We start from the raw sequence: 12,013 nt of genomic DNA, 5'->3' as shown, positions 1-12,013 counted from the left end.
GAGCTCTTCAGCGTTCAGCGGCCTCTCTCTCTCAGGCTATATGCAGATTCTCAGCCACTGAAGGATTTCTACGGTGATAGGATTTTTTTTAATTAAAAAAATGTTTAATGTTTATTTATTTTTGGGAGAGAGACAGAGTGTTAGCGGGGGAGGAGCCAAGAGAGAGGGAGACTCCGAATCTGAAGCAGGCTCCAGGCTCTGAGCTGTCAGTGCAGAGCCTGGCACGGGGCTTGAACCCATGAACCACACGATAGTGACCTGAGCTGAGTTGGACACTCAACCAATTGACCCACCTAGGCACCCCATTCTTGTACTATTTAAAAAAGAATCTTCTCCCTCTCCCTTCCCACCTAGGGTTTCATCATTATCTCTTACTTACAGAGAATCTCTCTAGAGGAGAATCTGGTGTTAATTTCCTGCCATTGCTCGGGAAATCCACCCAGCATAAAGCATGTGGTACTGACCAGACAGGCAGCAGTGCCCAAAAGACACTGACACTATGACAAATTGAGGATGAAAAGTCCATCATCACAGGGGCGCCTGGGTTGAGGGTCTGACTTGTGTCAGGTCATGATCTCACGGATTTTAGATTTTGGATTCGAGCCCTGCATTGGGCTCTGTGCTGACAGCTTGGATCCTGGAGCTACTTCAGATTCCAAGTCTCCCTCTTTCGTGCTCCTTACCCGCTCACACGCTGTCTCTCTCTCAAAAATAAATAAGCATAAAAAATTTTAAAATAAATAGCACAAGAATATAAATAGCTTTCAAATTCTTGCAATATTCAATATGATACTAAATAGCCAAATGTTAAACTTTCAGGGAGATGCATCTGGAATGGAGTTGAGATGATAAACTGCATAAAGATATTCACTCATGTGTTTAAAAATATTCATGGTATGACGTATGTACTATGCCAGACACCCTTCTGGACTCTGCTGATTCCGTGATGAACAAAACAGTTCCTGCCCACATGGAATTTCTATTCTAGTGGGGGAGACAGGCAATATAAAAGGCCGCGATAAAATACTGTGACAGAAAATTTAAACTGTTGGCCACTAGATGGAGCTCATTACTTTTTCTCATGTCTCACCAATCCACTCAAAAAGAATGATGCTGAGTGCATGAGATACCATGAAAGTGTGTTGTGGGGCCAGGGGATAGGCTCTCTCTCTCTTCTTATCTCTCTCTCTCCCAATTCAGATTTTCTTTTTCTACTAATTGGCTGAAAGGGGGAAATACAGGTAAGACACACTATGGAGCCAACAGGAGGTATCTTGGGGTAGGTGAATGAGATCAGCTCCTTCCTAAATCATAGAAATCCTCTTCCCTCAATGTCCTGGGTATTTACTTTCATATATTTATTTATTTAACATCTGAATGTATCTTTTTAAATGTTTATTTATTTTGAGAGAGAAAGCAGGGGAGGGGCAGAGAGAGAGAGAGAGAGAGAAGAGAGAAGAGAGAGAGAGAGAGAGAGAGAGAGAGAGAGAGAGAGAGAGAGAGAGAGAGAGAGAGAGAGAGTCCTAAGCAGGCTCCGTGCCGTCAGCACAGAGCCCTACTCAGAGCTCAAACTCATGAACCTGAGCTGAAATCAAGTGTCAGGTGCTTAACTGAATGGAGCCACCCAGACCCCTCCCACACCCCAATTTGCTTAATATCTGTATTCACCACTAGACTATTAGTTTCTTGAGAGAGGAACTGCAACATTGCTTCCCAGTACTTGACAGAGTACGATAGGCACTCAACAAGTACCTTTTCAATGAAAGGATCCTTTAGCCCAAGCAAGTGCTGTTTTCCAGGTGGTTCCATCTAACTCCTTAGGGACTCTGTTTTCCTGTTTGGTGAAAAAAAATCTCCGTAATAAAAACTTGGGTGAGTTTGTCTTTCTTGTGTTCTATGAATTCCTTTTTGTCAGGAACTCTCAGTGGGTGGGAAGGATATGTGTGTGTGTGTGTGTGTGTGTGTGTGTAGAAATATTTTTTGTCATTCTGAGTTCAGAGTCATTATGTTTTCCTCTTTCTTCTTGGAGAAAGCCTAACATCTACAATGAACACATTTTTAGGGCTCCATGAAACTTAATCAATGTTAGGCATATACTTTTATCAGGGCTAATATTAGAAAAAAGGGTCTTGAGTCTTCTCTACAATGAGTAGAAGGAATATTGTAAAAATTGCCTGGGGGAGAGAATCTAAGGAGATTCATGGGTCATGATCTATCCCCAAATCTCTTGGTCTTAGAATAATTTTCAGCATGGAGAGTCTGTTATATGTTTTGTTAGATTATACCTAAGTATTTCTTTTTTGTTGTTGTCATTGTAAATGGGATTGTTTTTTAAATTCTGGCTTCCAATTGTTCATTGCTTGTATGTAAAAATGCAGTTGAAGATACTTTATTATTATTATTGAAGTAAAATTGGCATCCAATGTTATATTAATTTCAGGTGTACAATGATGTGGGAAACAAAGGCAATAAGAAAAAGTTACATTTCCTTACTGCCTGCAACTCACTGACAAATCTTTGAAATAGGCAGTGACCTTCCTTTGGGAGCTCAGCTGCCTCAATGCTAGCACTTTGCTAAGGGCAGAAGGCAATCTTAGCTTAACATTATCCCAACTCCCCAGGATCCTAAAAGTCTGCTTTACATATAAAAATTCCTTTGGAGGGGCCCTTGGGAGGCTCAGTTGGTTAAGCATCCGACTTCTGCTCAGGTCATGATCTCGCAGTTCATGAGTTTGGGCCCCACGTCAGGCTCTGTGCTGACAGCTCAGAGCCTGGAGACTGCTTCAGATTCTGTGTCTCTCTCTCTCTCTACCCCTCCCCTGCTCATTCTCTGTGCCTCTCTCTCTCAAAAATTAATAAACATTAAAAAATTTTAATTAAAAATTCCTTTGGAAACATCCTTTATCTCTATCCCCTCCCCTCAAGATAAATGTTATCAATCATCCTCCAAGCATATGTCCCACATTTGGAGGGTCTTATGACTGAGGTTTTACTAGACAGTAATAAATGATCTTTTCCTAACAATAGCTAGCCTCCTTCTGGAAACTTTGCTTCCAAAATTCCTCAGAGGATTATGCTGTCCCTGACCCCCTAACAATCTGAAAGTATATAATCAGTCACTCCTCCCAACCCCAGTGCAGCTCTTTCTGTCCATGGGTCCTGTCTCCGTGCTTTAATAAACTCACCTTGTTGCACTGAGGATGTCTCAAGAATTCTTTCTTGGCCATGGGCTCTGAACTCCAATATTCCCACATCATATAACATTGTTAGAAGGTAGAGGAGAGACAAGCAAGTGTCCCCCAAACTGCAAAGCCACTTTGAGACTGGGAAATGAAGCAGTTTACCATACCATTTACACAGTTTTATTCAGGGAAACTTACTGACAGGGAAGATCTGGTGGAGGACGATCCATGTCAGATGCATAGTTCTTCTCCACAAAATTCACATTTTAGTCCACAGTTTTATAGAGTGAGGGGACACACAAAAGGGGCACTGTGGTGAGATCAAAGGGTTCGCATGTTCCTCAGTGGGCTTGCAAGCACCTAACTGATGGCTACCCTTCAAGTAGTTCTTGTGTACTACCTATGCATCAGAAAGAGGGAAGAAATATGTTACCGCTAACAGATTTCTGGGAGACCAAAGCAAGCCTCCCCCCATTCCTACCACGATGGGCATTTGCAAGGTATGTACGGTAATCTCCAAGGGGCCCGGAACAGACAGCCAGTTTATTGGCATATAATTGCTCATAATATTATCTTAGTATTGTTTGTATTATTGCAGGGTTGGTCTCCTTTTTCATTCTAGATTTATTTCTGTGGGTCCTTTCATTTTTCTTTTAGATCAAATTGGCTAAGGTTTTTACCAATTTTGTTAATTCTTTCAAAGAACCAACTCCTGGTTTCATTGATCTGTTCTACTGTTTTTGTTTGTTTGTTTTTTTTTTTAAATTTCAGTATCTGGGTACCAATAGCTTCTCTGGGGTCTTCCATGCCTTTTTCAAGTCAGACGATTAATTTTATGACTATTGTTCTAAATTCATGGTCAGTTTTGTTGCTTATATCTGTTTTGAGCAGTTCTTTAGCTGTCATTTCTTCCTGGAATTTCTTTAGAAGAGAGTTCCTCTGTTTTGTCATTTTGGCTAGCTTTCTGTCTCCTGTAAGTTTTAAAAGCTTGTTATACACTCTGCACCTATGAGTTCTGCTACATTAAAGGAGGCTCATTGACTGTCCAGGGCCTGTCCATTGAGGAAGTGTTCTTTAAATGGTGTCCCTTGGTCTCTCGTGTTGTGCCTTTCATTATTTCCCTACTCATAGTGATATTTGGGACTCTTCATCATGTGTACTTTGGCTTGTTTCTTGAGGTAGCCCTGGAATGGAAAACAAAGCATGCAAAGGCACAGACAAATCAAACAAACAAGCAAACTGAAAAGAAAACAAAAACAAAAACAACAAAAGACAAAGGGCAGTCTAAAAGCATAAAACCAGAAATCCTAGCTACAAACAAAGAGCTGGGGGAGGCAGCGCTGATGGAATGCTGGTGGATGCATTTACAAAGAGAAATGACCGGGGTGGAGAGAAAGAGAAATTGAACATTGACTTGGCAGAGAGACTAAAAGGCTTAATTCAGTGAGAGAAAAAGGGTAGGAGGCAAGGAAAAAAAAAACGAAGATAATGTTACCCAAAGAAACTGCATAGTCTGATTATTCCAGAGGGAAAGAGAAAGGAAGGTAATGATGGAGGTGTAGAATATGTATCAAGAGAATGGATTAAATTCACTGTTTAAGCAAATCTATAACCCGAGTGCCCAGTGCTAGCAGAGGGGAGAGATAAAAATGAGATAAGGGACAATTTATCTGAATCAATACTGGTCTTGCCCTGGGCTCCAGTAAAAGAAAAATAAAACAGCAGCTCTCCAGCACGATGGGCGTGGTTTGGTATAGGCAGGGCTGCCTCCACTGTGGGTCCTTGGTCTTTGAGGCCCGCCTTGGTGATTGTGGGGAGACAAATGGTGCTCCCCCAGTCCCTTCTTGAACCAAGCATTGCAAATCACTTTTTTGGGTCCGATCTCCCTGTGCCGTGGGCGTAGCCATGGTAGGCCATGTTCTATGCCCCACGCCCCCCCACCCCCATTTCCAGATCTTAGTTCGTGTGCTTTAATGATACCTCCTGAAATGTAATCCCGCAGGCTGGGGTGCTTCCTAGCTGGGGATGGAGTAGGGAGAGTAGAGGAGCGGTTCCTCCTGATGCCGCCTGGGACTGGGGCACCAAGCCCAAAGAAAGCTCCACAGTTAAAGATAGGATCTCTCTCCAAATGCCCTGCGTTTAGAGATGGATTATAAAATCCCTCTCCATCCCGGGGCTGGGGCTGAGGATTTTCTCTCCTCCAGGGACAGTTCTATGAGCAGTTTCAGCCACTCGTTCTCTTCCCTTCGTCCCTTCACAGAGGGGGCTCCCTCCCCTCCGAACCTCCGTGTCCTGGCCCATTTTTATCTTTCTAATCACGCACCTATGAGGCCATCTTCTTAGTGGACTCTGTCTCTTTTCCTCCCAGACTCTTGTGGTTGAGTGTCCTTTGGCTTCAGCCCTTCTTTGTTTGAGAGATGTGGGCAGGAGGTATGGAACTTCCTATTTCTCCACCATCTTGCCTCTTCTCTGATTTCAATATCACTGATTTCTGCTCTGATCTTCATTATTTCCCATCTTCTGCTGTTTCTGAGCTTTATTTGCTGTTGTGTTTTTTTTTTCTAGCTCTTTAAGGTATAAAGTTAGGTTGTGTATCTGAGACCTTTCTTCCTTCATTAGGAAGGCCTGGATTGCTATATCTTCTTTCTTATGACCACCTTTGCTGTATCCCAGAGGTTTGGGGCTGTGTGTTTTCATTGGCTTCCATGTACTTTATAATTTTCTCTTTACTTTGTTGGTTAACCCATTCATTCTTTAGTAGGATGTTCTTTAATCTCCAAATATTCGTGGTTCTTCCAAATTTTTTTCTTGTGGTTGATTTTGAGTTTCATAGTGTTGTGGTCTGAAAATATACATGGTATGATCTCAATCCTTTTGAACTTGTGGAGGGCTAGTTTGTGTCCCAGAGTGTGATCTATTCTGGACAATGTTCCATATACACTCAAGAAGAATGTGTATTCTGCTGCTTTAGGATAAAATGTTCTGAATATATCTGTTAAGTCCAACTGATCTACTGTGTCATTCAATGCCATTGTTTCATTGTTGAGTTTCTGCTTCAATGATCTGTCCATTGCTGTAAGTCGGGTGTTGAAGTCCCCTACTATTATGGTATTATTACCAATGAGTTTCTTTATGTTTGTAATAAATCAATTCATATATTTGGGGGTTTTCACATTGGGGGCATAAATGTTTACAATTGGTAGATCTTGGTGGATAGACCCCTTAATTATGATATAATTCCCTTCTTCATCTCCTGTTACAATCTTTATTTTAAAATCTAGGTAGTCTGATATAAGTATGGCTACTCCAGCTTTCTTTTGGCGACCATTAGCATGATAGATGGTTCTCCATCCCCTTACTTTCAATTTAAAGATGACTTTAGGTCTAAAATGGGTCTCTTGTAAACTGTGTATAGATGGATCTTCTTTTCTTATCCACTCTGATATGCTATGTCTTTTGATTGGAGTGTGTCGTCCATTGACATTTCAAGTGAGTACTGAAAGATATGAATTTATTGCCATTGTGTCACCTGAAGCGTTGGAATTTCTGGTGGTGTTCTCTGGTCCTTTCTAGTGTTTGTTGCTTTTGGTCTTTTTTGTTTTTTTCATCTTTTTTCCCCTCAGAGAATTCCCCTTAAAATTTCTTGCAGGGCTGGTTTCGTTGTAATGACCTCCTTTAATTTTTGTCTAAGAAACTCTTTATCTCTCCTTATACTTTGAATGACAGCCTTGCTGGATAAAGCATTCTTGGCTGCATGTTTTTCCAATATGGCACATTGAATATAACTTGCCACTCCTTTCTGGGCTGCCAAATTCCTGTGGATAGGTCTTCTGTGAATCTGATCTGTCTTCCCTTTTAGGTTAAGGAGTTTTCTACCCTTGCTGTTTTCATAATTCTTTCCTTGCCTGAGAATTTTGTGAATTTGATTATGATATACCTTCTTGATCATTGATTTTTGTTGAATCTCATGAGAGTTCTCTGTGCTTCCTGGATTTTGATGTCTGTGTCTTTCCCCAGATTAGAAAAGTTTTCTGCTATAATTTGCTCACATCAGCCTTCTACCCTTTCTACTCACTCTTTACCTTCTGGGATTCCAGAATCCCATGTATGATTTCAATGTTATTCCTTTTTAATAAGTCATTCAGTTCCCTAATTGTCATATCATGCTATTTTGCCTTAGTTTCCCTTTTTTTTTCTGTTTCATTACTCTCCATAAATTTGTCTTCTACATCACTGATTTACTGCTCTGCTTCATCCATTCTTGCCATCGTGACATCTATTTAAGATTGCATCTTGGTTCTAACCTTGTTATTTTCTTCCTGACTAGATTTTACTTCTTTTATCTCCACAGAAAGGGATTCTATGGTTTTTTCAACCCCAGCTAGTATTCTTGTTACCAGGATTCTAAATTCTACTTTAGACATTTTGCTTATATCTGTCTATGTTGATTAAGCCCCTGGCTGCCATTTCTTCCTCTGTTTTTGGGTGAATTCTTGCTTTTCATCATTTTGGAGGAAGAACAAGAATTAATAAAAGAAAACCTTAAAATTAAAAATTAAAAACAACACAAGACATCAAATAAGTGAAGCTAGATCCTGGGTGTGTTTTGGTCTGGTTGTTGAAAAATGCATGGTAGATATAGAGGGAAAAAAGTGAAGGGGAAAAAAGTATGAAAAAGTTAAAAAAATTCAAATGTGTATACAGAAATAGAATAACGTGAAATAAAGAAGTAAGATAGAACTTAAAAATTTACAAAAAAAACATAGTAAACAGAATTAAATGTTTTTCAAAATAGAAACTAAAAATTTTCTCTCTCTGTATCCATGAAAAAAGGAAAAGGACTAAATATAAACAATTTAAGCAGAAGCAAACAAATAAAAATAAAGTAAATAGATGGACCACCAAACAGAATGAAACCCGAATGAAGTCACATAGTTTCTCCTAGAACTCAAAGTATGAAGCACTTCCTAGTCAGTACACTAACCAGGAGGAGAGACTTGTGGTGGTCCTCTAGGGCATGTGCTTGGAGGGAGCACTTGGGTAGGGGTTGATGTAACAATTCTGTTCTCTACTAGGTGGCACTGGTTAGCTTATTGGGGTGAATTTGTGTGGCTGGTTTGCATGTATGCACACGTGCAGGAGAGGTGAACATGTCTTCACCCAGCCTCCTAGTCTCTTGCACAGGAACTCTACACTCTCTCTGACCCACAATCAAGCACCCCTCCTTTTTCTCTGGCTTCCATCCACTCCCTGCTTCTACACTGTCTGTGTCCAAGCCATCAGGCTGCCAAGTGGCACCTTCCTCCTGAATTTTATCTCAGATGGGGCTATGTTTCCAAACCCCTCTATTCAGAGAACTCAGTGGCTTGGACCCACTCTCCTAACTTCCGGGGGAGGGTTTTGCTGAGCAATGGCTGAGTGCTGGCTTGCCCCAGAGAATGTTTATGTGATCGTTCTGTGGCAGAGATTTGGAGATTATGGCAAATCACAACACACAGACAGTGACAGGTCTTACTGCACTCTGGAGTCTTTGTTCCAATATCAGCAAATGTGGCTACTCTCCCAGGTCTTCTGGGACCTTTGCCTGTGGGGAGGCCATATGGTAAACTGATTCTCCCTGTGTGGCTCACATACCTCTCAGAAATTGCTGCCTGCTCCTGGGGATTTTCCCTTCCTCCCCACCAGAGCACCACCAGGTACTGACCTCTGGAATTTCCAACTGCTTCCCTGTTTATAGAGTCCTAATGGTATTGAAACCCTCTCCTTTCTCCCTGTCAATGATTTTGGGGAATAGGTTTCTTTTTTTGTCCCTTGTGAGTGTTTTTCCACTTTTTCTCTCTCCCTCCAGCTACTTTCAGGGGAGTGCTTTTCCTCCTTTCCAGGGTCACTGCACTCCTCCACTCTTCTCTTTCCTCTATCCACATAAACAGCTCCCTACACTCTGCGACTTCTCTCTTCCTCAGTTCACCTCTCCACCCTGAGTACCTGCCAAATTCTGTGGCTCAAGTTATGCAGATTGTTGTGTTACTCCTCAGAACAATTTCCTAGGTGTGCAAAATGGTTTGTGCTGTCCTAGTTGCACGTCAGGGATGAGAAAAGCTGAGAACTTCCATACTGCTTCACCATCTTGGCCCTCTCCCCACTTAGTTCTCCTACATTTTCTTTATTAATCTGTCGATGGACACTATCTGTATCTTGGATATTGTGAAAAATGCTTCAGTGATCATGAGAGTGCAGATATCTCCTCAAGACCCCAATTTCAATACTTTATTGGGTAAATACCCAGAAATGGGATTGTTGGATCAGCTGGTAGTTTTATTTTTAATTTTTTGAGGAAACTCCATAGTATTTCGTATAGTTGCTTCACCATTTTACATTCCCACTAACAGTGTATAAGGGTTCCAATTTCTCTACATCCTTTCTACTGCTATCTTTTTTATTTTTTAAATAATAACCATCTAATAAATATGGAGTGATATCTCATTGATTTGCATTTCTTGATGATTAATGATATTGATTACCATTACATAACTGTTGGCCATTTGTATAGCTTTAGAGAAAAGTCTGTTTTAAGTTCTCCTCCTAATTTTAATCAGGTTATTTTCTTTGTTTGTTTTTGCTCTTGAGTTACGGAAATACCTTACATATTTTGAAAATTAACACCTAATCAGATATTTGATTTGCAAATATTTTCTTTCATTCCATAGATTGCCTTTTCATTCTCTTGTTTCCTTTGCTCTGCAAAAGCTTGATGTAGTCTCACCTGGATATTTTTGCTTTTGTGGCCTGTATTTTTGGTGTCATATCTAAGAAAACGTCATCAAAACCAATCTCAAAAATATCTGCTCTGTTTTTCCCTAAAAATTTTTCCATCTCAGCTCTTTTGTTGAAGTCTTTAATCCCTTTTGAATTGAGTTTTGTGTATGATGTAAGTGAAGAGTCCAATTTAATTTTTTTGCATGTGGATATGTATTTTTCCCCAACAGCATCTGTGGAAGAGACTATTATTTCCCCTGTTGGGTATTGTTGACATCCTTGTCAAATATTAGTTGATTTTTCTCTGAGATGCAAGGATGGTTCAACATAAACAAATCAATAAACATGATACACCACCTTAATAGAATTAAAGATAAAAATCATATGATCATCTCAATGTATGCATATAAAGCATTTGACAAAATTCAATATCTTTTCATGATTAAAAAACGCTCATAAACTAGGTATACAAAAATGTGCCTCTACAGAATGGAGATTGTATGTGACAGCCCAAGGTGACATCATACTCAATGATGATCAGGAGCAAGACAAGGATACTCATTCTCACAACTTCTATTCAACATAGTACAGGACTCCTAGCCAAAACAATTAGGCAATAAAAAGAAATAAAAGAAATCCAAATCAAGGGCACCTGGGTGGCTCAGTCAGTTAAGCACCCAATTCTCGAGTTTGCCTCATGCCATAATCTCACTGCTGTGAGATCAAGCCCTGTTTGGGCTCTGCACTGAGTGTGGAGCCTGCTTAAGATTCTCTCCCTCCCTCTCCCTGTGTCCCTCTCCTACATGCAGTCTCTCTTTCAAAAACTAAAATAAACAATAAAAAATACTTTCCAAAGACATTTAGGTCACGTTCTCCTTTAAATAAAAGAAATCAAAATCAGAAAGGAAGAAGATAATTATCTGTGTTTGCAGATAAGAAGATCCTGTATGTAGAAACTTCATTAAACTTCATAAAAAGGGTACATAAAACGTATTTGTTACACTCTATTTTAAGGTGGTAACAACTTAACTTCAATCACCAAAACTTCATAAAAATTCTTGGAACTAAAAATAAAGTTTAGTCTGTGTGTGTCCTTAATGCTAAATGAATCTCTAGTAGGTAGCATACTGTTGGATCCATTTCTTTTTGATTTTAAAGAATTTTAATTCCTGTTTTTTAAATCCATTCAGCTATTCTGTCTTAATTGGAGAATTTAATTCATTTACTTTGAAAATAATTATAGATAGGTAAGGACTTATACTTGCCATTTTGTTGTTTTCTGTTTGGGAGTTTTTTGTTCTTTTTGTCCTCTCTTGCTGTCTTCACTTGTGATTTGTTGATTTTTTTTTGTAGTGGTGTGCTTTGAATCTTTTCTTTCTATTATGTATCTTAAAGAATTTTTCTTTGTGATTACCATGAAGCATACATAAAATATATTTATTATGGTCTATTTTAAGCTGGTAACAACTTAACTTCAACCACATACCAAAACTACACTCTTACATCTTCTCTCCCACAGTTTATACTATTTATGCCACACTTCACATCTTTTAATATTGTGTATACATCAACAAATTAGTTTTAGTTATTTTAATAATTTTGTAATTTAACTTTTATACTAGAGTGAAATGTGATTTATGCACCATTATTACAGTATTAGAGTATTCTCCATTTGATTATACATTTACCTCTACCAGTAAGCTTAATACTTTCATACGTTTTAATTTTGTTACTTAGTACTCTTTTTGTTTTCACTTGTAGAAGTACCTTTAGCATTCCTTGTAAGGCAGGTCTTGTGAAGCCCCTCAGTGATTGTTGGAGAAGGTCTTTAGTTCTTCATTTCTGAGAAACAGCCTTGCTGGTTATAGTGTTCTTGGTTGGCATTTTTATTCTTTTGGTACTTTGAATATATTATCTCCCTGCCAAAGTTCTGTGAAGAAACTCACTGAGGGGCGCTTGGGTGGCTTAGTCAGTTAAGCCTCCGACTTTGACTCAGGTCATGATCTTGTGGTTTGTGAGCTCAAGCCCCATGTTGAGCTCTCTGCTCTGACACTTTGGTTCCTGGAGCCTGCAGC

The 12,013-nt window shown here is 39.6% G+C and overlaps 1 protein-coding gene across 1 annotated transcript in view; it reads right to left on the bottom strand.

The window, feature by feature from the left end:
• LOC115297645 (guanylate-binding protein 1-like) overlaps positions 1–12,013 on the bottom strand; it is a 31,674-nt gene that overhangs the window by 13,054 nt on the left and 6,607 nt on the right. The gene's annotated exons all lie outside the window — the stretch shown is intronic.

The sequence above is a fragment of the Suricata suricatta genome, chromosome 8, assembly GCF_006229205.1.
Source record: "Suricata suricatta isolate VVHF042 chromosome 8, meerkat_22Aug2017_6uvM2_HiC, whole genome shotgun sequence".
Taxonomy (NCBI): domain Eukaryota; kingdom Metazoa; phylum Chordata; class Mammalia; order Carnivora; family Herpestidae; genus Suricata; species Suricata suricatta.
The sequence above is the reverse complement of the archived record's forward strand: the minus strand, read 5'-3'. Positions and strand labels throughout refer to the sequence as shown.